The sequence below is a fragment of the Ranitomeya imitator genome, chromosome 8, assembly GCF_032444005.1.
Source record: "Ranitomeya imitator isolate aRanImi1 chromosome 8, aRanImi1.pri, whole genome shotgun sequence".
NCBI classification, from domain to species: Eukaryota; Metazoa; Chordata; class Amphibia; order Anura; family Dendrobatidae; genus Ranitomeya; species Ranitomeya imitator.
In genome coordinates, this window is record NC_091289.1 from 43499881 (window position 1) to 43526706 (window position 26826).

The 26826-nt window shown below is 44.1% G+C and overlaps 1 protein-coding gene across 2 annotated transcripts in view; it reads right to left on the bottom strand.

Moving 5' to 3' along the window:
* The window catches only part of IQSEC1 (IQ motif and Sec7 domain ArfGEF 1), an 816093-nt gene that overhangs the window by 389196 nt on the left and 400071 nt on the right, over positions 1–26826 (bottom strand). The gene's annotated exons all lie outside the window — the stretch shown is intronic.

The following is a 26826-nucleotide window of genomic DNA, read 5'->3' on the forward strand; positions in this document are numbered from 1 at the left end:
GCTCTGCGCCCTTCATTATTGCCCCATAGCTGTGCCATATAAAGCTGTGCCATTGCTGCTGCAATAAAAAAAATAAAATGCCATACTCACCTCGCTGCTTGCAGCTCCCAGCGTCTCGTCCCGGCGTCTCTCCGCACTGACTGATCAGGCAGAGGGCGGCGCGCACACTATATGCGTCATCGCGCCCTCTGACCTGCACAGTCAGAGCAAGAGGACGCGAAGACAGAGCGGCGCCCGGCGTGTGGAACGCGGACAGGTGAATATTACATACTTACCTGCTCCCGGCGTCTCGCTCCCTCTGCCTGTCACACGGTCTTCGGTGCCGCAGCCTCTTCCTCTATCAGCGGTCACCGGCACCGCTGAGTAGAGAAATGAATATGCGGCTCCACCCCTATGGGAGGTGGAGCCGCATATTCATTTCTCTAATCAGCGGTCCCACGTGATCGCTGAACAGGGGAAGAGCTGCAGCACCGAAGACCGTGTGACGGGCAGAGGGAGCGTCAGGATCGCCGGGACTAGGTAAGTATGCCTCAGCGCCCTCTCCCCCTCACCCGCCGACCCTGCCGCCCACCGTGACTCGAGTATAAGCCGAGAGGGGCACTTTCAGCCCAAAATTTGGGGCTGAAAATCTCGGCTTATACTCGAGTATATACGGTACATTCTCTGTTTTGGTGGTTCTTGGTCTTTTCATGTTTGGAGCAGGGATTACTTTTTCTATTTAGTACAGCAGTGGTCGCTGGATGGCGCTATGAAGTCACTGCATCACACCATCCGATGTCCCCTACATGCGCCGTCTCCAACAGGGCGCCGACAGGAAGTTCTGATAGAGCTCCTGGTGGAGCAGGGAGATGATTACAGTTCCACTGCTCCTGTGTTGGCGGCACCACAACAATTGCATTCATGTCTTGCATTCCGCAGATGTAATACCGGACGAGGCACAGGCAAAGAGAGGGGTGAGCGCTGTCAGCGACTGACACTGCTCACCTTCATGCCTGTGCCCCAATTGTCAATGTACTGAATGCCTGGTGTTCTGTCCCCACATGAGGCGAATGGAGGTGTAGTTGATTAATAAGCATTGTGAGAGAGAAACGTACCTTCCGTATTTTCCTCCACGTGAGGCAGACAGGACCAATGCTGCTCAGCGTCCGAAGAGATGATGCACTCCAGGGATTGTGTAATCCAGACTTGTTTATTTTGTAGATCTGGACATACAGCGTATAACTGGTAATACAGTACTTTCTCCAGAAATGCAGGGTAGACCAGGTACAGAATGATGTAGCACCAAGTGTGTCTGCAAGTGTGAGCAACAAAGAGCAGCAAGAGAGAGTGGTCGAAAGACTGATGCCTTCCTAAGCCGGTTAAAGCGTGTCCTCTCACAACAGAAAGTAAACTGGAAATGGCTGCCAGAGGAAGAGAAGATTTGACCCCTGAACTGGAAGTAAGACATGCCCACAAGAAATAATGAATAACAAGCTGCCATACGGAAAAAGGCCATTGGGTGGCAGCAGAGTTAAATACAGAGTGAAATATAAACATACATGGAAACTGAGGAATATACATGGAACAGCACACCTGGGACCAGAGGAAGGTGCCAGGCGGCCACAGGCATGGCAATGTCAGTTTTCTTTTCCCTTGGGTAGGCAGGAGGCAGCACCCTATGGGGGTGCCTACCCTGCCTATCCCTTGTCCTGGCCCTGCCCTGGTGGTCAGTACCTGGGCCATCACATATCAGCGGTTCTCAGTGGGGCACAGTTAATACGGCAGAGTCGTTTTCCATCTCCAAAGTGGGGGTCCTCTCCTGTAGACTGTAAGCTCTTATGATCATCAGGATCCTTTCTCTCCTGTAGACTGTAAGCTCTTATGATCATCAGGATCCTTTCTCTCCTGTAGACTGTAAGCTCTTATGATCATCAGGATCCTTTCTCTCCTGTAGACTGTAAGCTCTTAGGGTCTTTTTCTTCTCTCAGCCACATGTATTTTCAAAATAAATTACAAGCTTTACAGACATCATAATCACTGTCCCCATTGGGGCTCACAATCTTAATTCCCTATCAGTATGTGTTTGGGGTATGAGAGGAAACTGGAGAACCTGGAAGAAAACCCACACAAACATGAGGAGAACATACAGACTCCTTGCAGATGTTGTCCTTGGTGGGATTTGAACTCAGGACCACAATACAATAGTACATATGAAAATAAGAAACTTTGTAGCATCTTATTGGAGAAATATGCTTTTATCATCTCCTAGACTGATCATTCACCCTCAAAATTCCCAGTTCATGGGTAAAATGTGTCTTTATTAGATACAGATTTTCTTATTACTGAGATGGAAGATAACAATTGGTGCTCATGTAGTTCTAAGGAACTTGCAGCAGAATTATTGTTTGTGCTATTAGTTTCTCCCTCCTCCCTCTCCATAGAATTTTATAAGCACCAAATTTCATCTTCTATCTCAGTAATGGGAAAAACTGTCTTCATCAAGTGAAAGATCAATCCAGGAGGAGAAACAAGCAGAGAGGAGAAACAAGCAGCGGGGAGAAACAAGCAGATTTCTCTGATAAGATATATTACAAAGTTGCTTATTTTTATATGTACTATGTGTTTATGAAATAAAACTTAAAACGACGGTTACTCTTTAAGTCGTAACAGAATAAGAAGAGAATAAAGACACACACTACTTTTACACCTGGTAGCAATATTTCTTGAACTTAAGTCTTTTAAAGTTTACATTAACACAGAGGTTTACCGTATATTACAGATTTCTGCTAGAATGTTAAGGTCAAATGACAGAAAATGCCAGTTAAAACCTAATTTACCATGTAATGAGATCAGCCAAATTCACATAGCAACAACCTGAAACCGCGTGAACTAGCTTATAGAGGCACAGCATCCTCCGTAATAGGAAATTAACCAGCATCTTCAACCAAAACCTTTGACATCCACTTGAAAGTGCCTGAAGCTCAATTTGCTCAGGGGTCTGTACCATCATTAACTAAGTCATTGAACCCTAATGAAGTGTTTACATTTCGCAGTCTTGTTGTGATGATCTTGATTATTCGTTCATCTCAAATACTTCCCTAATCCTTATACAGCTGAATGTTATCTTAAAGGGGCTCTTACCTTTTAGCACATGAGAATAAAGGTACCGTCACACTAAGCGACGCTGCAGCGATACCGACAACGACGTCGATCGCTGCAGCGTCGCTGTTTGGTCGCTGGAGAGCTGTCACACAGGTGTCTAATCCATGGTTTCCCCCCCCCTTTTTTTTCTCTGTGCTATGTTGTGCATAAATATGTGATTCTTCAGAATTTGTTTTTAGTCTTTGCCTGATGAAGAGACCTGTGTAGTCTCGAAAGCTTGCAATTTGTTACCATCTTTTCAGTTAGCCATTAAAAGGTATCAACCACTGAGGACTCTCAATTCTAAATATTTTTCTATCTACTGGCTAACACGGTACCAAGATATTTATCTTTCCTGTATCATAAGGGGTTAAAAAAAAACCTTAAAGGTGCTGTCCACTACTAGTACAATACCCTTCTCAATTTGAATGTTTGCCTCTGTTAAAATGAAAACGCTTATACTCACCTCCAGTGCCACCATTGTTCCTGCGGTGTTGGCACTCACATTACGGGGGCTCACATGAGATTGTTACTGTGACGTCAAAGCATTTTATCTTAATTAACAAGATGTTTATTTTCAGTAAGCCAGGAGGAATAGACTGTTATCTCTATGTTGACTTTTCAATTTATTGTCTTCTATTTTTGCAAGTGATGCAGGGTCATTGAACAATGGTGTTTGCTGATATGTTGATTACACATTGTTCAGGCTAGCTAGTTTGTTGCCTTGCAAAACAGAAGAGGAAAAACTATGCAAATAGATTAAAAAATCAAATAATGCAAGTTGATCTTGTCACCATTCTTCCCCTTTATCTCTGGATGATGGCTTGAAGAACAGTTTTTGACTATAAAAAGGGGATAAATGCTTCTGTGACAGACATAACCATACATCCAAATAACTGTACATCCAGACAGCCAAGAGAACAGTAGAGATCCAAATAACCAGAAACTCTTTACAAAACCAAAGCAAAGAACACTCTACAAGACAGCTGCTAGATCATGGCTCCATCGCGAGGGACACAGACTTGACATTCTACAGGATGCCAGCTTAAGGGCCCACAGCCCCAGATGATGGAATACAGAGCTGCTCCATTGACCATTACTGAACCATGGATACGTTTGGGGTAGTCAGGATTTGGACCCATTGGTCACCTGAACCACATGGAGATGTTCAGAGAAGCCAGGATGTGACCCTCCATTCACCTGGCCTTGTACCTCAATGGACTGTGAGCTTTCCAAGCTTGTCTTACCTCCTCTATGTGTATGCCACAGGTGGGGGTAGTCGTACCTGGAAGCTCTGAAGTCACAGCTGCTCTTATCCCGACAAGTCAGCGGAAGACTGAGACTCTGTAATTTTGAACCATTTTGAGTATTTTGCTGGGACTATTTTATTGGCTATTTGCCAGTTTTGTGGTTCAATAACGTATGCCACACTGTTTTACCCTCACCCTGTGTTTTCTGAGTAGTATTAGGCCCATGGTAAAAGGAGAGCGGGCGTGCAGTGGGATGGTCCCTGGTTCACATAGTTTCAGCTAGTGGACTAGGGCACCCGCTGACCCCCGTGTCTTCACAGTTATGTCACCTGAGCCTGGCACACAATCAGTGCTAGAATCACTGTTACCGTCTTCGGACATAAAAGCAATCAAGAGGAGGTAAGCGGACAGCTGCAGCTCTCACTTCCTGTTGATTACATAAACGTTCAAAGGAGGGAACAGTGACACCAATGCTGATTGGGAACAGGGCTCACATGAGCCCCGGGAAAGCGTATGCCGACACCACTGGAACGGCACCGGCATAGGAGGTGAGTATAGGTGTTTTTTATTTTAACAGAGGTAAAAGTTCAGATTGAGAAGGGGTTGTCCTAGTAATGGACAACCCCTTTAAGAAAAAGGTGATTTTGTTTTTTTCATTTTTGCACTTTTGTTTTTTCTTCCTGTTCTTTGCAGTGCCATATTTTTTTAATCTTTCCAATTACCTATCCATATGAAGCTTGTTGTTTTGCAGGACAGTTTGAAGTTTTGAATGAGACCATTTACTTTACTACATAATGTACTGGGAAAAAAACACTCCAAGTGTGGTGAAATGGTGAAGAAAAAAAAAAGGATTTGTTTCTTGGGTTTTGTTTTTACGGCGTTCATTGAGTGATAGAGGTGAACTTGGTGGACTTCAGTCCAGCGTCCAGGTCACTGGTAATTAGCGGCTACATGGGAGACCTGCATATCTCTTACCATCCGATATTCCTGGTGCGGCTTTTGATTACCCAGTTGCTGGAGCAACGTCATCTTAGCGTCACGCAGCACAGCACTATGCTATGTCACTTACTGCGGCAAGTTACAGGATCAGTGGCGTAACTACAAAGTTATGGGCCCCAGTGCGAACTTTCAAATGGGGCCCCCCCACCATGCCAAAAAATTTTCCACCCAAATTCACATTTTCCCTATTAATATTGCACACTATAGCTTTATTGCAAAGTTGTATAGTGTGACCTCAGTTGCATAACTATCCAGGGCCCCATCCTGGCATATATTTGTCCCCCGTACTGCCATTGTTATGTAATGTATAAAAGAAAATAAACCATTATACTCATCAGGGGCTAACATAGAAGTCATGGGGATCCATATGAGAAGTATAATGCACCCCCATAGTACTCCTTATAGTATAATACACTCCCCATAGTCCCCCATATAGTATTGTACACTCCTCAGTCCTCCATATAGTATAATACACTCCTCCGTATATTAAAATACACTCCTCATAGTCCTCCATATAGCATAATACACTCTTCGTAGTGCTCCATATAGTATAATACACTGCTCAGTCCTCCATATAGTATAATACACCCCTCATAGTCCTCCATATAGTATAATACACTCCTCAGTCCTCCATTTAGTATTATACACTCCACATAGTCCTCCATATATTAAAATACACTGCTCAGTCCTCCATATAGTATAATACACTGCTCATAGTGCTCCATATAGTATAATGCACTCCTCAGTCCTCCATTTAGTATTATACACCCACATAGTCCTCCATATATTAAAATACACTGCTCAGTCCTCCATATAGTATAATACACTCCTCATAGTGCTCCATATAGTATAATGCACCGCCATCGTCATCCATGTTGTACAATTCACTTCCCATAGTATGATGGACCATAGTTCTTCATATAGTATAATATATTCCCCATAGTCCTCAATTCAGTATAATGCAGCCCACATATAGTATAATACAGCCACCCCACAGAGTATACTGCAGCCCTGCCATACAATACAATGTAACCCCCATAGAATATAATGCAGCCCCCCTCACAGTGTAATGCAGCCCCTCCATACAGGGGCAGTGAGAAAGACATGAGCAAATGGTGACTAGGGGGCAGGAGACAAGGACACAAGGGGAGTAGGGGAGACAGGCACAATGGTAACATAGGGGGGCTAGGGAGCAAGGAAGACAGGCACAAGGGGACACGTGGGGGCTAGGATGCAGGGGAGAAGATTACAAGGGGACTAGTGGGCAAGGGAGACTGACACAAGGGGACAAGGGACACTGGCACAAGGGGACACACAGGGACTAGTTGGCCAGGGAGACTGAGAAGGGGACACACAGGGACTAATGGGCAAGGAAGACTGGCACACAGGGACAAGGGACACAAGCATAAGGGGACAAGGGAGACAGGCGCAAGGGGACACACAGGGACTAGTGGGCAAGGGACACTGACACAAGGCTACACACGGGGACAAGGGATAGAAGCACAAGGGGACTCATAGGGACTAAGAGGAAGGGGAGAAGGGCACAATGGGACACACGGGGACTAGGGTGCAATGGAGACAGGCACAAGAGGACACAAAGGGACTCCGAGGGCAGAGTAGATAGGGACGCAAGGGGACAGAGGAAGATGGGGGGGGAGACTTGGGAGGAGGGAAGAAGGGGGCACAGGGATTACAAGGACAGGGAAGATGGAGAACACACGGTGAGAAAGGGGACAGGGGAGACTTGAGAGCAGGGCAGACGAGTCACACGGGGACAAGGGGCAGGGAATGCATGGGGGGTGCAGGAGGACTCAGGGCATGGGAGATGAGGAGCATTGGGAGACCAGGGGAGGAGGAACAAGGTGTGTACGGTGAGCCCAGAGGAGCACCATGACCTGAACCAGGGGACCTACTAGGACATGGGGCACGGGACAGCAGGGACGAAACGGGGCTGGTGTCACAGGGGGCCAGGGACGCTGAGGGCCATGACGGCGACACACGGGCAGCAGACACACCTCACTTCCGCCGGTCCCGTACACCTCCATGTTCATCCCCGGATCCTCCATATGGCTGAGCCGCTGCGGCATCCCCCTCCTGGGTGGCTTGGTCCACGTGCCCCCCACTAGCTCCGGAACCGCCTGTTCCCAGTCCCAGCAGCCGCCACAGGCTTTGCCAATATGGCGGCCACCATCACCTGTGCAGATGCTGCACTGCCTTGGCCCCACACACAGCGGGTGCGCGATGAAGTGATTTCATCACGCACCCGCAGTGTCAGAGGCAGAGGGGAATGATGGGAGAGGGAGCATCAGCTGACGCTCTCTCCTCCATCATTGCTTTGAACTGTACCGGCATCATAAACGCCGGTATAGTTCACTGCGGCGGCTGCGACGGGGGCAGTCGGGTGCCTCTGACCTATCAGGCCCCTGACTTGCCAGTCTGTCGTAGTTACACCCCTGCCTCACACACACTACAGATATCACACACACACACACACTACAGATATCACACACACACACACTACAGATATCACACACACACTACAGATATCACACACACACTACAGATATCACACACTACAGATGTCATACATACACTACATATATAACACACGCACTACAGATATCACACACACACACACTACAGATGACACACTAGATATCACACACACACTTCAGATGACACACACACACTAGATATCACACACACACTTCAGATATCACACGCACACACACACACACACACACACTACAGATATCACACACACACTACAGATATCACACACACTACAGATGTCATACACACACTACATATATAACACGCACTACAGATATCACACACACACACTACAGATGACACACACACACACTACAGATATCACACACACACACACTACAGATATCACACACACACTACAGATATCACACACACACTACAGATATCACACACACACACACTACAGATGTCATACACACACTACATATATAACACACGCACTACAGATATCACACACACACACTACAGATATCACACACACACTACATATATAACACACGCACTACAGATATCACACACACACACACACTACATATATAACACACACACACACACGCACACACACACACACACACACACACACACTACATATATAACGCACACACACACACACACACACACACACACACACACTATAGATATCACACACAAACACACCAGCTCATACACACCTCTCACACTCCTCTCTGGTAAAGGGGAGGCTGATATTAACCTGCAGCTCCTCAGCGTCTCCTGCTTGCACACCGCTGTCATGTCCCGCCCCTCCCCCGCTCTCCCCTTCAGTCCCGGGGCTCAGAGCAGGAGACGCTGTCACAGTCTCACAGTGCACTGCTGACTGGAGCTGCTTCCAAGTTCCTCTCCCATACCCCGGCTGCCCCCTCCCTCTAGATACGCCTGGGACTGTTGCCGTGCGGGAGGGATCTCCTCCTGCACTGCAACATGGTGTCGGCCGGTGCCTCTGACTTGCCGGGCGGAGGGCCCCTGACCAGCCGGGCCCCGTCGCAATGGCGACCGCTGCGACCGCGGTAGTTACGCCACTGTACAGGATACTTCCAGCCTGCCGTCTGCTGTAAGGCTGGCAACACGGTGGGGACGTCAGTCGGAATCATGATATCAGTACATAGTGCCACCCACATCCACTGCATGACAGGATAAAAGAGGAGACATTGGCTGCAACTAGATTATAGATTAGACAAGTATACATTTTTTGGGGTTTTTTTTTGGCTGTGATGACCCTAATACTTTGTGGACTGACTATCACACTACAGTTATATGAAAAAGTTTGGGCACCCCTATTAATCTTAAGCTTAATGTTTTATAAAAATTGTTTTTTTTTTTTGCAACAGCTATTTCAGTTTCATATATTTAATAACTGTTGGACACAGTAATGTTTCTGCCTTGAAATGAGGTTTATTGTACTAACAGAAAATGTGCAATCTGCATTCAAACCAAATTTGACAGGTGCATAGGTATGGGCACCCTTATCATTTTCTTGTTTTAAATACTCCTACCTACTTTTTACTGACTTACTAAAGCACTTTTTTTGGTTTTCTAACCTCATTGAGCTTTGAACTTCATAGCCAGGTGTATGCAATCATGAGAAAAGCTACTTAAAGTGGCCACTTGCAAGTTGTTCTCCTGTTTGAATCTCCTCTGAAGAGTGGCATCATGGGCTCCTCAAAACAACTGTCTAATGATCTGAAAACAAAGATTATTCAACATAGTTGTTCAGGGGAAGGATACAAAAAGCTGTCTCAGAGATTTAACCTGTCAATTTCCACTGTGAGGAACACAGTAAGGAAATGGAAGAACACAGGTACAGTTCTTGTTAAGGCCAGAAGTGGCAGGCCAAGAAAAACATCAGAAAGGCAGAGAAGAAGAGTGGTGAGATCAGTCAAGGACAATCCTCAGACCACCTCCAGAGAGCTGCAGCATCAACTTGCTGCAGATGGTGTCACTGTGTATCGGTCAACTATACAACGCACTTTGCACAAGGACAAGCTGTATGGGAGACTGATGCGAAAGAAGCCGTATCTGCAAGCACGCCACAAACTGAGTCGGCTGAGGTATGCAAAAGCACATTTGGAGAACCAATTTCTTTTTGGAAGAAGGTCCTGTGGACTGATGAAACCAAGATTGAGTTGTTTGGTCATACAAAAAGGAGTTATGCATGGTGGCTAAAAAACAGAGCATTCCAAGAAAAACACTTGCTACCCACAGTAAAATTTGGTGGAGGTTCCATCATGCTTTGGGGCTGTGTGGCCAATGCCGGCATCGGGAATCTTGTTAAAGTTGAGGGACGCATGGATTCCTTTCAGTATCAGCAGATTCTTGACAATAATGTTCATGAATCAGTGACAAAGTTGAAGTTACGCAGGGGATGGATCTTTCAGCAGGACAATGATCCAAAACACCGCTCCAAATCTACTCAGTAATAAACCGGAAACCACAAGAAACTATGGGAACACATATTAATAAGATGTCTCTCAGAAATAACCCATAGTATATTGTTGGACATATACGGACACACTGACGTCCATAAATCGAGCACCACCAGAAAAAATCAGTGTATAAACGTCCACAGACTATTATTGAGGTCACAATACATAAAGTTTATTGGATACATAAAACAGACCACAAGACAGGGCAACGAATAAAAGGGCAACAGATCTTCCCACATAGCAAGCAGGCGGAGAAAGGGCCATATGTGAAAACACCCGGGGGACAGTCATACAATCATACATATATAGGTAGGTATAGGCAGGACATCCTGCACCAATGTCTTTGTCTTTGTCTTTTATTCGTTGCCCTGTCTTGTGGTCTGTTTTATGTATCCAATAAACTTTATGTATTGTGACCTCAATAATAGTCTGTGGACGTTTATACACTGATTTTTTCTGGTGGTGCTCAAATCTACTCAGGCATTCATGCAGAGGAACAATTACGTTGTTCTGGAATGGCCATCCCAGTCCCCAGACCTGAATATCATTGAACATCTGTGGGATCATTTGAAGAGGGCTGTCCATGCTCGGCGACCATCAAACTTAACTGAACTGGAATTGTTTTGTAAAGAGGAATGGTTAAAAATACCTTCATCCAGGATCCAGGAACTCATTAAAAGCTACAGGAAGCGACTAGAGGCTGTTATTTTTGCAAAAGGAGGATCTACTAAATATTAATGTCACTTTTCTGGTGAGGTGCCCATACTTATGCACCTGTCAAATTTTGTTTGAATGCAGATTGCACATTTTCTGTTAGTACAATAAACCTCATTTCAAGGCAGAAACATTACTGTGTCCAACAGTTATTAGATATATAGAACTGAAATAGCTGTTGCAAAAAAAACAATTTTTATAAAACATTAAGCTTAAAATTAATAGGGGTGCCCAAACTTTTTCATATAACTGTATATGGGGGAGCTGTGGGAGGACGATCATACTGTATTGGGGCTGTGGGGAATCATCTTACTATATAGAGGGATAATGTGGGACCATCAAACTATATGGAGGCCTCTGGGGGGGACCACAATACTAGATTCACCTTTGCTAACAAAGTACAACAGAGCTAAATCAGTGCAACAGACGTGATCTTTGTCTCATTTCAAACACATCTAGAGAGAACAACTTCAAGAACGACCTCTTTTAGAGTCCGGAAGTGGGATGGAGAGTGATGTTCAACTTGTCTCAGAATTTGCCATATGTGTTTGGTTGGGTTCAGATTAGGAGACACTTGGCCACTGAATCACTTTCACTCTGTCTTTCTTCACAAATGCAACAGATGTGTGTTTTGGATCATTGTCATGTTGGAAAAGTGCACGCCTACCAAGGGCTCGGAGTGATGGCAGCATCTTCTCTTTCAATATAGAGCAGTGCACTTGTGAATTCATGATACCATCAATGAAATTTAGCTCTCCGACACCAGCAGCATTCATGCAGCCACCACCATGTTTTACTTTAGGCACCATGCATTTAGAAAAAGGAGTTTAGAAAAATTTATGGTGCCTACAGGGTGTATTCTTTTTTGCATCAACTCATTTGAATAAAACGGAGGATTTTATAATGAAAGTTTTATTAACCTTACTTGTTAGGGGTTAACAAAAATGTTCTATGAAATTAAGTCTTATTAAAATTTTGGAAATTGTTCATGTGTTCAGTGAGATTGATTAAAATCTTACTTTTCAAAGGGCGTATACTTATTTATACTGAGCACTGTATGTCAGTCTATAAAGGGTTAGTCCCAAAATCACTATGTGGTTGTCTTATAATATTTGTATTCATTTATGCCAATGTGACCCATTTTTAAATCTTCCCTGTTTTGCACATATCACCCAATTTAAGCCTACCAGGCTCAGAATACCCTTCAGTTGCCATTGGAACTGTCCTGTAGTACCAAGGACCTTGGTCGTTCCTGCATAGGGCAATCTCTCTCAGCTGGCTGTGTTGTGTCTAGAAAGGAGCTTCTACTGTCAGGTATGTCACGGAGAGGGGTAGAAACTCCTTCATTACAGTGCAAAGTTCATATGAGGAAAGAACGGTGCCTATGTGTTGGTAACTAAGAGGAGTAATATACTTTAGGATGGGCTGTATAGAGGGGAATGAAAAGAGTGATATACTGCAGGATTGAGCTGGGTATAGAAGGTACAGAAAAGAGAGATATAATGCAGGATGGGCTGTATAGAGGGGACTGAGAGAAGTGATATACTGCCGGATGGAGCTGTGTACAGAAAGGAAAGAATGGAGAAATATAATGCAGGATGGGCTGTATATAGAATGGAAGAGAAAAGTGATATCCTGCAGAATGGGGCTATGTATTGAAGGGACAGAAAAAAGAGAGATTGACTGTATATAAAGAAGATAGAAAGGAGAGAGGTATTGCAGGTTAGGCTGTATATGGAGGGGACAGAAAGAAGAGATATACTGCAGGATGGATGGGCTATATACAAATGGGCAGAAAATAAAATTTATGCAGGACAGGCTGTGCATACAGGGGACAGAAAGGAGAGAGGGCTGAGACTAGAGAAATACTTGTATAGATGGCTTAGAGGATATACTGTTGAATGGGATTCTGTGTACAGGGGTTGAGATCAGTTGAGCTTTGTTGAATGCTGCTGAGAGTTGATACATATCTGCCTCTTCTGATACATATGGCACAGGATTATTTTCTTCTGTATGCCTCAACAGAGCACCAGTTGAAGTTTCATATCACTGATCTGTCTGCAGCAGGCAACAAAGACAGTTCTGAATTGCCTGGTAATTAAAAGCTTCATTGTACAGATTACAGGAGAGTCCAGCTCTGCTAATTCCAGCCAATGATGAAACCCACACTGCAGCTAAACTGATATAGATGACAGGAGATAAAATCAGTCAGACAAGAAACTGTACAGGAGCAGACAGTGCACAGGAGCATATAGTAAATTCTACACTTAGATTATCTTCATGATCATTGAGAGAGGTGAGAGAAATCGGGAGCACACTGGAGAAGGGGGGAAGGGGTATGCAGCACTGAGGCCGGCCTCACACTAGCGAGTTTTACGGATGTATGAGAGGTGCAGAAAATACGGATTGCACACGGTACAATGATTCTCTATGCCCCTGCTCCTATCTGCCGTATTTTACTGATCCGAATTATACAGTCTTCTACGGCCGTAGAAAATCGCAGCATGCTGCGTTTGTCACCGTATTGCGCAAAAAAATCGCCAATAAAAGTCTATGGGGGCGAGAAAAATACGGATTACACACGGACCATGCGTGTGACTTGCGAGAAATACGCAGTGGTGTTCTATAGAAAAGCCGGCAATTCAGTGCGGTGTACAGTAAAATCACACTGACAGCTTACAGTAGAATAGCTAAAATAAATGTCTACACATAGAATAGGTATATATATATATATATATATATATATATATATATATATATATATATATATGTCAGTGAGACACATATATATATATTAATATTTCATACAACGCTAGATAGCAGAAAATCCGGTAATTCAATTGCCGGCTTTTCCTATCTCCTTCACAAACCCGACAGGATATGAGACATGGTTACATACAGTAAACCATCTCATATACCTTCTTTTATTACATATTCCTCTTTAGTGATGGAAGAAGTGTCTTGGTGTAAAATTTGGGGGCTCTAGCTATTAAATTAAAGGGTTAAATCGCGGAAAAAATTGGCGTGAGCTCCAGCGCAATTTTCTCCGCCAGAGTGGTAAAGCCAGTGACTGAGGACAGATATTAATAGCCTGGAGAGGGTCCATGGTAATAAAAACATCTGCCCCCCTCCCCCTGGCTAAAAACATCTGTCCCCAGCCACCCCAGAAAAGGCACATCTGTAAGATGTGCCTATTCTGGCACTTAGCCTCTCTCTTCTCATTCCCATGTAGTGGTGGGATATGGGGTAATGAAGGGTTAATGTCACCTTGCTATTGTAAGGTGACATTAAGCCAAATTAATAATGGAGAGGCGTCAATTATGACACCTATCTATTATTAATCCAATAGTATGAAATGGTTAATAAAACACACACATTATTACAAAGTATTTTAATGAAATAAAGACACAGGTTGTTTTAATATTTTATTATACTCTTAATCCACCTGAAGATCCTTGTCACCTGGAACAAAGTTAAAAAAAACAAACAACAATATCCCATACCTTCCGTCGTTCAGTCTTGTCCCACGATGTAAATCCATCTGAAGGGGTTAAATCATTTTACACCCAGGAGCTCTGCAAATGCAGTTGTGCTCGTGGCTGTAAAAAACAGGGGAATGAATGGAATGCAGGGGAATGACCTGTAGTTACCTCGAGTCGCGGTGATGCGCCCTCTGCTGGATGTCCTCATATGAACTCGAGCCTGGGAAAATATTCTGAAAAGTTCCCATGCTCGAGTTCATATGAGGACATCCAGCAGAGGGCGCATCCCCACGACTCGAGATAACTACAGGTCATTACCCTGCATTCCATTCATTTAATTTAATAGCTAGAGCCCCCAAATTTTACACCAAGACACTTCTTACATTACTAAAGAGGAATATGTAATAAAAGAAGGGATATGAGATGGTTTACTGTATGTAATCTTTTGGGGAGGTAGTGGAGAAAAGAACTCTGAAAAAGTGTGTGGCAATTATGAACAATAATGCACATCCACTATATGAGCTATTCATGAGACAGAAGAGCACCTTCAGTAACCGGCTTATACTTCTGAGGTGTAAGAAGGAAAAATATAGGAAATCGTTTGTGCCAACTGCCATGGGAATGTACAACAATAACACTAGGGTTAAACCACCAAGGTGAATGTCTACTTATTTCTCTACATTTCAGTTCACTCGTTGTGTATGTCCTATTCTAATGTATAATGTATAATGTTCTTCTGTCAACTCCACTGTCATGTCAACTATGTAATTCCTTTATGATTTTTATGATTTAAGTCGTGCTGCTGTGATACCATAATTTCCCACGGGATCAATAAAGTGTATCGTATCGTATCGTATCGTAATCCATGTCTCATATCATGTCGGGTTTGAGAAGGAGATAGCAAAAGCCGGCAATTGAATTACCGGCTTTCCTGCTATCTAGCGCTGTATGAAATATTAATATATATACATATATGTGTCTCACTGACATATATATATATATAGACAGTATATATGTTTTAACAGGGGGGGGGAGAAAAAACTCCAAACGATAGCCAAAGTCCATAAAAATGCTTTATTATATGCGGCATGAAGATGGTGACAGCAACACGTGATCACCAGACAGTAAAAAGCAAAGGGAGCCCACAAATGCCATTAAGGTATACAGAACAATGTCATAATGAACATTACCGGGCAGAAAAAGTATATATACAAGGCAGCCTCTATAAGATGAAAACTAGACAGGTGTCATATACTGTTACCAAATAGATGTATATCATCCCAGCTCCACAAAGTGGAAGCTGGATGTATGCTCAGGTATAGTCAGAATAACATACGGCACACCAAAGAAATAGAATACATCACCCAGGCAGTGTCAGCAAATGCAGGCAGATAGGGGATCCCAGCGCCCGCCCCAACGCGCGTTTCGGGAAACCTTCGTCAGGGGGCACGCTGAACAGTGCTAAGACAGGGGTTTAAAAAGGCCGTATACCGGAAGTGCTCAAGCTGCAAGCGCCGGAAGTACTCGAGCGTTACCAGGTAACCACATACAGCGTAGTCTAGACTGTATGTGCGGTAAACAGTGTGCCGGAAGTACTCAGGCAACAAGCGCCGGAAGTACTTACACGCTCCATAGCAACCAGGCGCAGCGTCATCCAGGCTGTGAGTGCGGGAGTCACGTGGGGCCCCAAGCGATCCACGCACAGCAGAGCCACAGAGAACGCCGCGCACAGAGGTCGGTAAGGACATGCGCATAAGAACAGGGACAGTATGAACAGTAGGAACAATAACGACCACACAATAATATATAAAGGAGTACATAACTGGAGAAAGGAGACACACAGATATATACAGGCATATGAGAATGCGCTCAGGTGCCATGCATTACAACAATATACAAACAGTAATATCGTAATACAATAATACAATTACACACCCAAAACGAATCATAAAAGTATAGATATAATATCATAATGAATTAAGTATGGATCGTGCCACGTAAAGATAAGAAAAAATCATGCATAGTAAGTAAGCAGTTACTCTGGGATATGAGTACAAATAAATCTCACAGTGCATAGAGATACCAAATTGATAAATCTCACTCAAGAGTATACATACAGATATGCCATATAAATCTGAAAATACAAAGTAGTGCCAAATAATGCAAAATAAGCAGGTCTTGCTCCAGACTACATGGTCCCAGTTAGTGGGCGTATTCAGATGTTGGTATTCCATGATCCGTAGACAGGGCAGACTTCCAGACACACGGCCACAAAAATGAAGTAAAATTCTAAAAACATAGAGATGAAAAAGGATTAAAAAAGAATAAAAACAAGTCCGGCAAAAACCAGCCGCCGAAAGGGACGACACGGTCAGATGATCACAAGGGGGCAAAGCTAAGGTTTTCATTTAGTCCAAGGGGGTGCACAGTCCGCAGCGTCCAAATCCACCTCGACTCGAGGCGGGCCAATTTGGAGGTTAATTTACCACCCCGTATACCTACCTTCAAAGCATCAATCCCACGGAAACGAATCAATCTCCCATTACTCCCATGAAAAGACTTAAAATGTCTTGGGAGTGTTTTTAGGGAAGAAGGATCCGTACAACCTGCAGCAGATTCAATACCTAACACGTGTTCGCGTATCCGTACTTTGAACTGGCGGGTCGTAAGGCCAACATAAATGAGGCCACAAGGACATGTGGCATAGTAGATTACAAAACGTGTGTTACAAGTAATCTCTTTTTTGATTTTAAAGGTTTTACTACCACCAGAATCAGAGAACGAGTCAATCCGATCCACATTAGGGCAAGCCACACAGTGGCCACAAGGGAACGAGCCACAACGAGGTGGAAGGCCATCTAGAAAGGGGGTTCTCGGTATACCCTCGTAGTGGCTCCGTGTGAGATGATCCTTCAAATTCCTCGCCCTTCTGAAGGACAAAAGGGGACACTTTGGTATTATCTTAGAGATGGTCTTATCGACCATCAAAATAGGCCAGGATTTCCGTAATGCTTCGCGGATTTTGGCAGACTGGGAGTTAAAGTTGGTAACAAACCGCAATTGCTGACTCGAATGTAAAGTTTTACTATCTGAATGGTTATAGAGTAGAGATGTACGTGTACTGGCCCTAGCCCGATTATAGGCCTTTTTTATGGACCGCCTACTGTACCCACGGTTAAGAAATCGTATCTGTAACTCCTTTGCCTGCCGTTCAAAATCCGACTCGGATGAACAAATCCTACGTAAGCGGAGGAATTGACCTGTTGGTACTGCTCTAATGATGTGGGAAGGATGGCAGGAAGATGCATGTAATAAAGTATTAGTAGAAGTAGGCTTACAAAATAGGTCAGTTTGTATTAAACCAGAGGAGTTCTTCCTCACCATGACATCCAGGAATTCAACACTAACAGTATCCCACTTAAAAGTAAGATGGATGTTCAAACTGTTGTCATTCAAAAAGGCCATGAATGTGGAGAGCTCCTCCGGAGAACCTTGCCAGATCAAAAATATGTCGTCAATGTACCGGGTCCAGAGAGGAACCCGGTCCATTGACGCCCACCGATCTGACAAGAAGAGGTCCCTCTCCCACAGCCCCAGGAACAGGTTAGCATAGGAGGGCGCAAAGGCCGCCCCAATGGCTGTTCCCTGGAGCTGCAGGAAGAAGGACCCCTTAAAAACAAAAAAATTATGCGTTAAAGCAAACTCCAACAAGGTAAGTACCAGATTACTAAATTCAGAGGAAGAGCCGGACATGCCGAGGAAGAAACGTACTGCATTAAGGCCATCCTGATGTCTGATGTTCGTATACAGTGATTCAACATCTGCTGTAGTCAGGATGGCATCTCCGTCCAAATGAACAGAGTCAACCCTCCCAAAATGTTGTGGTATTCTAAGGAGATCCTGGGTTACCACCTGGACAAATAAATCAATATTTGTATTGGTAGAGAGGGGGGGAAACCTTCTTGAACGTGGTCTAATAGAAGGAGGGATCTTACCTCCATCAGGTATATTCTCACTAGAGAGCTCCTCAAGGGTCCGATCTAGTTGTCATAGATGAAGTAGAAATATCAGACTGTCCACTCAGGGAAGAGATAGATGTCACTGATGCCGCATGTTTAAGGTGTTGATATGTCGGTCTGCTCTTTCTCCACTGATATACTGCAAACTGTTGATAATCCCTCTGATCCCTATTGAATTTGCTGGTTTGAGATTCATGAATCTTTTTAACTAAAGAGTCAAGCACTTTCTCCAAGCTGGAGTCAAAAGTCTGCATTTTTTCAGACGAACAATTAGACCGCAGCTCATTTTGAGCTGTATCAATCCGTGTATCAAGTTCACTAATATTGGTACTATTGAGACCAATCAATAATTTCATCATGGCAAATGAACAAGTATTACAGATTTCCTCCCAGTTGGAAATAAATTGGGTATCCTCTATAGGGAAGGTGGGGACCACGCGGACTCTTAGCCCCCTTGGAATCATATTGCATGATACATATTTCTCTAGGAACACTCGGTTCCACCACAACTTAGTTCGCTTCACCAAAAGATCCTGTATAGAAGAGCAAAGCTCATCCCACTTGTGATCATCCGACCGTGAGGCACCAACACCACCTCCAAAGACCTGGGTCCGTGTAAAACACGTACCGCACACGGATGTTGTCCGTGTGCAGTCCGTGTGCCGTGCAGGAGACAGCGCTACTGTAAGCGCTGTCCCCCCCGCGTGGTGCTGAAGCCGCTAATCATCTCTTCTCTCCAGCATCGTTCGCTGGAGAGAAGATATGAAAACTCTTTTTTTTTTGTGTTTAAAAAAAAAATCCTGTCCCCAACCCCCCCCACCCCCTGTGCGCCCAAACCCCCCCCCCCCAGCTTCTCCTGTATGAGCGGTCATGTGGTGCCGCCCATTACAGTGATGAATATGCGGCTCCACCCCTATGGGGAGAAGCTGCGGCGAGAGAAGGAAGTAGCGCCAGCGAGGGAGCCGGGTAAGTATTTTATTAACAGCGGGGGGGCGCACAGGGGGTGGGAGGGGGTTGGGGACAGGATTTTTTTTCAAACACAAAAAAAAATTAATCTTTTTTTAAACACACAAAAAAAAGAGTTTTCAATTCATATCTTCTCTCCAGCGAACGATGCTGGAGAGAAGAAATGATTAGCGGCTTCAGCACCAGATGCAGGGGACAGCGCTTAACTCTAGCGCTGTCTCCTGCACGCTCCGTGTGGTCATCAGTCGGCACACGGGCGGCACACGAATGCCGCACGTGTGCCACACTGATGTGCCACATAAACGCACGGACACACGGACATGGATAATTCCGGTACCGATTTTTCCAGTACCGGAATTATCTGGACGTGTGAGACTGGCCTTAGGTAGTACCTACACATAGGATAACTTAATTACCGTAATCCAAAGGAGATCCACAAAAATTCTGAGAATGGGGCTCTGGAACTTGACTTTCGGACTACACCTCTTTATTTAAGCTAGGAGGAAGCTTACAAGACTCTTTGTGAAACCCATGGGGTTTAGGATGGGTCACAAAAGCCTCCATTTAGCCTGTGTTCTGAAATTTTGATTCTGATAGCTCTCTGAAACCCTGTTGACATCATAAACATATACCTTTAATTGTATAACAAGTCTGGCTCTTTTTCTTAGGTAAATATCTGTCCTTGGGTAGAAGACACCAGCACGTTGCTGGTGTCTCATCTCTTTTTTACAGCCATAAAAGTTAATTTTTTAATTCCACACATATAACACAACTAACTGTACAAAAAATAAAAAAATAAGCTTTAATTAATCCATACAGAATAGAAATCATTTTTCCTTCATTCTTGACAAAAACAGTATAGTCATTATCCCTGCTAAAGATGTTTTTCAATTGCCTGCTTTTTCTTTTGTAAACATAGTAAAGAAAGAAGCAATCCACTAAATTAAAAAATAATTGAAGATTTCTATTCATTAAGTATTAATCACATAATTTGCATATCTAATAAAGCAAAGCTTGTTGCAGAAATATTTAAGGAGCTGGTTTAATTATTCGGCACCTGAAACAAACATTACATTGAATTTACAGTAAAAGTTTGAATGTAGTCCACAATAAAAGTGTCAACGGGTATACAATAAAATCAGTTTGTTGTTTTCGTTTTTCTTTTTCTTAAATGAGTTATCATGCCTTCAGATATACTGTTCTAGAGAATAAAGTTTTTTTTTTTGTTTTTTTATAATATCTATCGGCAAGCGAACAATGCTACTGCACATGCGCCGCCACCTTTATGCTGGAGAAACAACAAAATTTGGCTGCAGCAAAATGGCGCAGCTTCTTAGTCCTTTAACAACTGCACTTAATCTAGTTCTGCACACCTCCGTACACACAAACACGTTAGAGACAAACAGGTCTTATTTTACAAAGTGAATCACACCCAGAGGTGGAGATATGTTAAGGTATGGTATGTTATGGAGCAGGGGAGATGAGTAGATTGATATATAACTTTGTAAAAAAGAAATGATTTAGTATAACCTAGCTTTTAATCTTTCAACCCTCTCCTTTTTCTGGGATTTGCAGTCCAGTGGGCGGTCCTATCAGTGACTGACAGCTGTCTCTGTATACACACTTATACCAAGAAAGCTGTCAATCACTGATAGGACCGCCCACTACACTGCAAATTCTATATAGCGTAGAGGTTTAACTGAATAAAACACAGGATATACGGAATCATTTTTTACAAAGCTAAATATCAATCTGCTCTGCTCCCATGCTCTACAACATGATGCCTGCAGATTGGACTGCATTTTCATGGTGTCAGGTTCCCTTTAAAGTTCTTGGCATGATGCACATAGCCGAGCTTTCTGCGCAAAGGCCAATGGAGTCCGTGTGGATGTGTGCACTATATGGTTCCATGTTTTTAAAAATGTCTCCATGATGTGCCGATATGACGTACGACACTAAACTATGAATGCTTCCATGTGCAATCATACATAGATACAGTAAAGCACCCATCAAAATCTATAGGTGCCGTTTTAGGGCACCATGTAACTCATGGGTTCAGCAAGAACAAATCAGAAACCGTTTTTCATCTTCAGACAGGAGCCTTCGGTCGGGTGACCGTCAATGACCTGACCATGGCTCCTGTCTGCAGCCAAAAAACAGTTTGTGATCTGTGCCCTTCTAATAAAGGTAACCTACTATTTTCTGTGTATTCTGCTTCTGTACCAGGAAGGGCACCGACACCCCACCGCTAATTCTGCCAGCAGGAGAGAGCACAGTTCACACTAGCGGCACGACCACTGTCAATCTTTAGTAGCGCATCAACTATTGCAAAGTAGAAAACCGGATTGCAGGAGCAGTGCGTTCTTGAAGTTTCATCTTGAGACAACCCCTTTAAGCAATGCAGTGTTTCTGATGGACACAGAAAGAGAAGGGCCCCTGTGCAAGAACAATATATGAGGCCCTATGTGGTCCAATGGCTCATTATAGTGCACAATATCACCTTCCTTGCCGGTGGAAATCTGTAGCATGTATCATTTAGAAGATGGCCTGAATCATCACAAGGTGCAACTTTCTTTCAAAACTTTGATAATACATTATCTAGAGACACAGTGACATTAAGGATTGATGTAAAGGTTCTGCTTATCTGCAGCTTCCACTAAACAGTTTGATATACGGCCTAGTCATATTTTTAAGGAATCACAGCCTCGAGGCAATGTGTAATCGCTTTGCTGTCTGTGGTGATTTCTAACACTAGGAAATTGTAGATAAGAATTTCTGGCTTAGCAGCTTTGTGCAAAGTTTTCAGTATTAACCATAAGAATGCAAATACTAAACATTCCATAAGGTCAGAGGTCAAGATTCAAATCTAAGGCTATGTGCACACGTTGCGGAATTGCCGCGGAAATTTCGGCGGAAATTCAGCAACTCCTGCCGCAGGTAAAACGCATGTGGAGTTGGCATAAATTTTCCCACTAAACACTAGCATTTTTCAAGTGTAATTAGCCTGCAGAAGGCTAGCGTTTCCCAAGCAATCTGTAGCATCACTTGGATAACTGATTGACAGGTTGGTCACACTTGTGAAAAGTAGTGTTTGACAAGTGTGACCAACCTTTTACTATTGATGCTGCCTATGAGGCATCAATAGTAAAAATATATAATGTTAAAAATCGTGATATTCTCACCTTCCGGAGTCCCCCGCAGCCTTCCCGATCCTCGCAATGCTCCCGGCAATGCCCGTTCCCAGTGATGCCTTGCGGCAATGACCCCAGATGACGTAGCGGTCTCACGTGATGCTACGTCATCACAGGTCATTGTCACAAAGCATCCCTGGAAAAGGGAGCATCGCGAGGAGCTGCGGGGGCCACCGGAAGGTGAGATTTTCACGATTTTTTATTTTACTACTTTTTTTTTTTACTTTTTTTTTTTACAGGTATATGGTTCCCAGGGCCTGGAGGAGAGTCTCCTCTTCTCCAACCTGGGTACCATACACACATGATCCACATAGCCCCATGCGGGAAGTAAGTGGATCAATGCATTCCTATGTGTGCCGAATCGCCGCAATTCCGCACAAAGAATGAGCATGTTGCGTATTTTTCCGCGATGCGATTCTGCCACGGAAAAATATGCAGCATTAACACAGCATTGCGGAATCCCTTTGAATTCAATGGGCTGTGTTGTGTATGCATTTTCGCAGCGAAAAAAACGCGCCAAAAACACATACAATCCGCAACATGCGCACATAGCCTAAATGTATGCTTTCACTATATTGTAAATAGCAAACCTTCGACCCTCTGTACAGAGCTGTAACATTTATTTGTGCTGTAACATTACTGTCATGACTGTTTAGGAAAATGTTTAGAAAATCATTATATATTGTCTGCCGTTCTGCCATGCTGACCTTCCATTATTCTCTTTCCAGATGCGAGGACTGTGAAGTAGTCGGTCACGGGATATCTATGTCATTATATTACATTCTATTTTTCTTTAGAGGTCACAGTAAACGGGTTTTCCTAATATGATCTAATCTTAGTAAATCAAAAACACAAAAAGTTTTTTTTTTAAAGGGGCTGTCCAGGCTAGGAGTTCAGGTCTGCAGTCCCTGTATGTGACTGCCCACTTGTGAATCCTCACAGCACGCACAGTGCGCACTGTCAGGATTTCAGCTCTCGGGAGTGATCTGACCACAAGTATGTGATTTGCATTCATGCAGTCATGTGCCGACTAGATGTGTCTGACCTCACTCAATTCACATCTAGACAGCACTTGATCACATCTATGCAAATCGCATACGTTTGGCCAGATGACCGCCCGCCCGCCCTTCTGAGGATTCTCTGGTGCCAATGCCTGGACTGGCAAGTATGTGATTTGCACACATGGAGTCACCTGCCTACTAGACATAGGCGGCCTTGCTCAAAACAAATTAATTGAGTGAGGCCGGATACGTCTAGTTGGAATGTGGTTGGAAGTACACTAAATGCATAATTGCAGTCACATGACCGCCTGCTCCCGGAGTTGGCATCAGAAATTCCTGACAGTGTGCAGTGTGCTGGCTGTGAAGATTCACAAGTCTGCAGTAACATTAAGTGACTGTAAATTTGAGCCCCAAGCCTGGACAGCCCCTTTAATAGCTTTATAAAAATAATACTAGATGCTTAAAAATGTCAACATAATTAAACTATGGCAAAAAGATCTCCTAAATATTACAAATGTATACAATTAATGTCAGTGGATGTGGAGCGCCCCCAGACACAGGGCCACGAGTTCTCGGTACCGGGCCTCTCTGGTTCGGTTCTGATGCTGTCACGGTGGCTAGACCCGGTCCGCGACCCTGCTAAGGGGCATCCAATAAAGGTGGTACAGTCAATAACGAGGATACAAGGTTGCAGTCTCTTTACTGAAGACTTCAGGATCCGCAATCCAGAGCACGCTTAACAGGGCTATCTGAGACCGGCCGGTCCGATGGGCACTTCCAGAATTCCCTTTGTAGGTGGAAATCGTTGCCTACCAATAGCGCCTGTGTGTTGTAGTGCTACCCTGCTGAGCATTCGGAATAGTCCTCACAACTGCTGTTCTCGTTCGTCCGTTCTCTACAGCTCTCTCTCTCTCTTTAGTTCCAGATGTTTCTAGTTCAACGTCCCCCAGGTATGTTATGGCTAGGACGCACCCTTATGACGGGAAGGCCTGGAGGTCTTCCGGGACCCTAGAGATGCCCCTCTCCCACTGTTGCCCCCTATGTCTTCGTAGGTGTTTAGGTTAGACAGCCAACCTATAATTAACTGTCCTGCGGAGTTTGAAGTAAGGCGTAGAGTCAGTTACTCCATCAGTGTTCCGGCCACCGGCTACGCGCCTCAGTAAGATGTTGCCTCGGTCTCACGGCACGACTCCTACTGGTTCTCCTTTGTGCTTGATCTCGTTTCTCACTGTCTCACAATATCCTTCGCTTCGTGTCTCTTTCTTAGGATACCGCCGCAGGGTGTGCAGGCGCGGCTCCGTAACGTTCTGTTCTGGTCGCTAGGTGCCTGCCAGGTTCCCACCCCTGACAGGGACCCCCCTGTGTCTTCTCCCTGCAACACCCCCTGCCACGGGATGTTGCCTGAATCCAACCCAGTCAGCTTCTGACTAACTTTCTATCCAACTCCTAGTTTTACCAGTGTGAGGAGTGGCCCAATAAATAAAGCCTTTTGCTCCCCCTAGTGGCCGGAGTGTGAAGTGTAATGTGTGCTTGTGATACCTGGTCAGTAGAATTCCTTCAGTGCCATCAGACGTACCATCACTCCCCTTAGTGGCAGAGCGTCATACTGCAACGACCAGATCTCTGGGGCGCTGCAGATGACCATATAGTCACTCACAATAAGACATCAGACTCCACCAACATACTAAAGAAAAACTACATAGATTCTTCATAACAGAAGTTACACTTTCCTTACCAAAGGGGTCTCCCAGTAGGATTATGGCAGCAAATATATCAGAACCAAGCATATCACATAGCGGTGATTCAAGGCCATAAAAAGGGTTGTCATGGACAACAGAATGCTCCAATACAAATACGCAGAATCAGGAGGACAAGGAGTGACAACATTCTGTTTAAAAGTTTATAGAAATGTTTATCAATATTATCACATTACAAAAATATTAGTAAGGATGAAAAGTTATATAAGGACAAACGAATTTGGAGTGAAGGACTCGGATATATACATCCATATATATAAACAATAATTATAAGGATCACGAAGTCACATTCCTAAGAGTGACAAGGAAAATGTATACCCCAGGAGTGCAAGACATAGCAATGCCTACTGCTAACAAATTTCCCCACATATAAATAAGTGTTTGTAGGAAAAGTGTCACTCAGTTACCTGTTTATAACCAGGAAAACGCCTATAATACATACAGTAGAGAAAATAAGTATTTGATACACGGCCGATTTTGCAAGTTTTCCCTCCACAAAGAATGGTGAGGTCTGTAATTTTTATCGTAGGTAAACTTCAATCGTGATAGACAGAATCTTAAAAAAATCCAGAAAATCACATTGTATGATTTTTACATAATTCAATTGCATTTTATTGCTTTAAGTAAGTATTTGATCACTGACCAACCAACAAGAATTCTGGCTCTCGCAGACCTGTTAGTTTATCTTAAAGAAACCCTCCTACTCTGCACTCATTACCTGTATTAACTGCACCTGTTTGAACTTGTTACCTGTAAAAAGACACCTGTCCTCACACTCAATCACACTCCAGCCTCTCCACCATGGCCAAGACCAAAGAGCTATCTAAGGATAACTGTTCTGGAACCGCTGCACTATTCTAATAGAGATTAAAGAGGTTGTCCAGCGATAGGTTACAAGTCTTATGTAACTGCAGATTTGTGAATCCTCATGTCGTGTGCACTGTGTACTGTCAGTATTCTCAGGTAATGGTTCTGGGCGCGTGATTTGTACACATGTGGTCACATGCTGACTAGATGGGCATGAGCTCGCTTGGTGCAATTGTATTGAGCGCGTCTGGATAAGTCTAGTCGGCATGTGGCCACATGCCTGCACAGCTCCCGATGCCATCACTGGAGAATCCTGACAGTGTACAATGTGCGCAATGTGAGGATTCACAAGTCTGCAGTCACATAGAGTGACGTACGCCCGGACAGCCCCATTAAAGTGCCCAGTTCTGCCGATCAGTGCAGGTCCCAGCAGTCAGTCTCCCACCGATCAACAATCTTACGGATAGGTGACAACATGTGTTCATTGGATAACCCCTTTAATGACTACACGGCATGACTTGCCGCA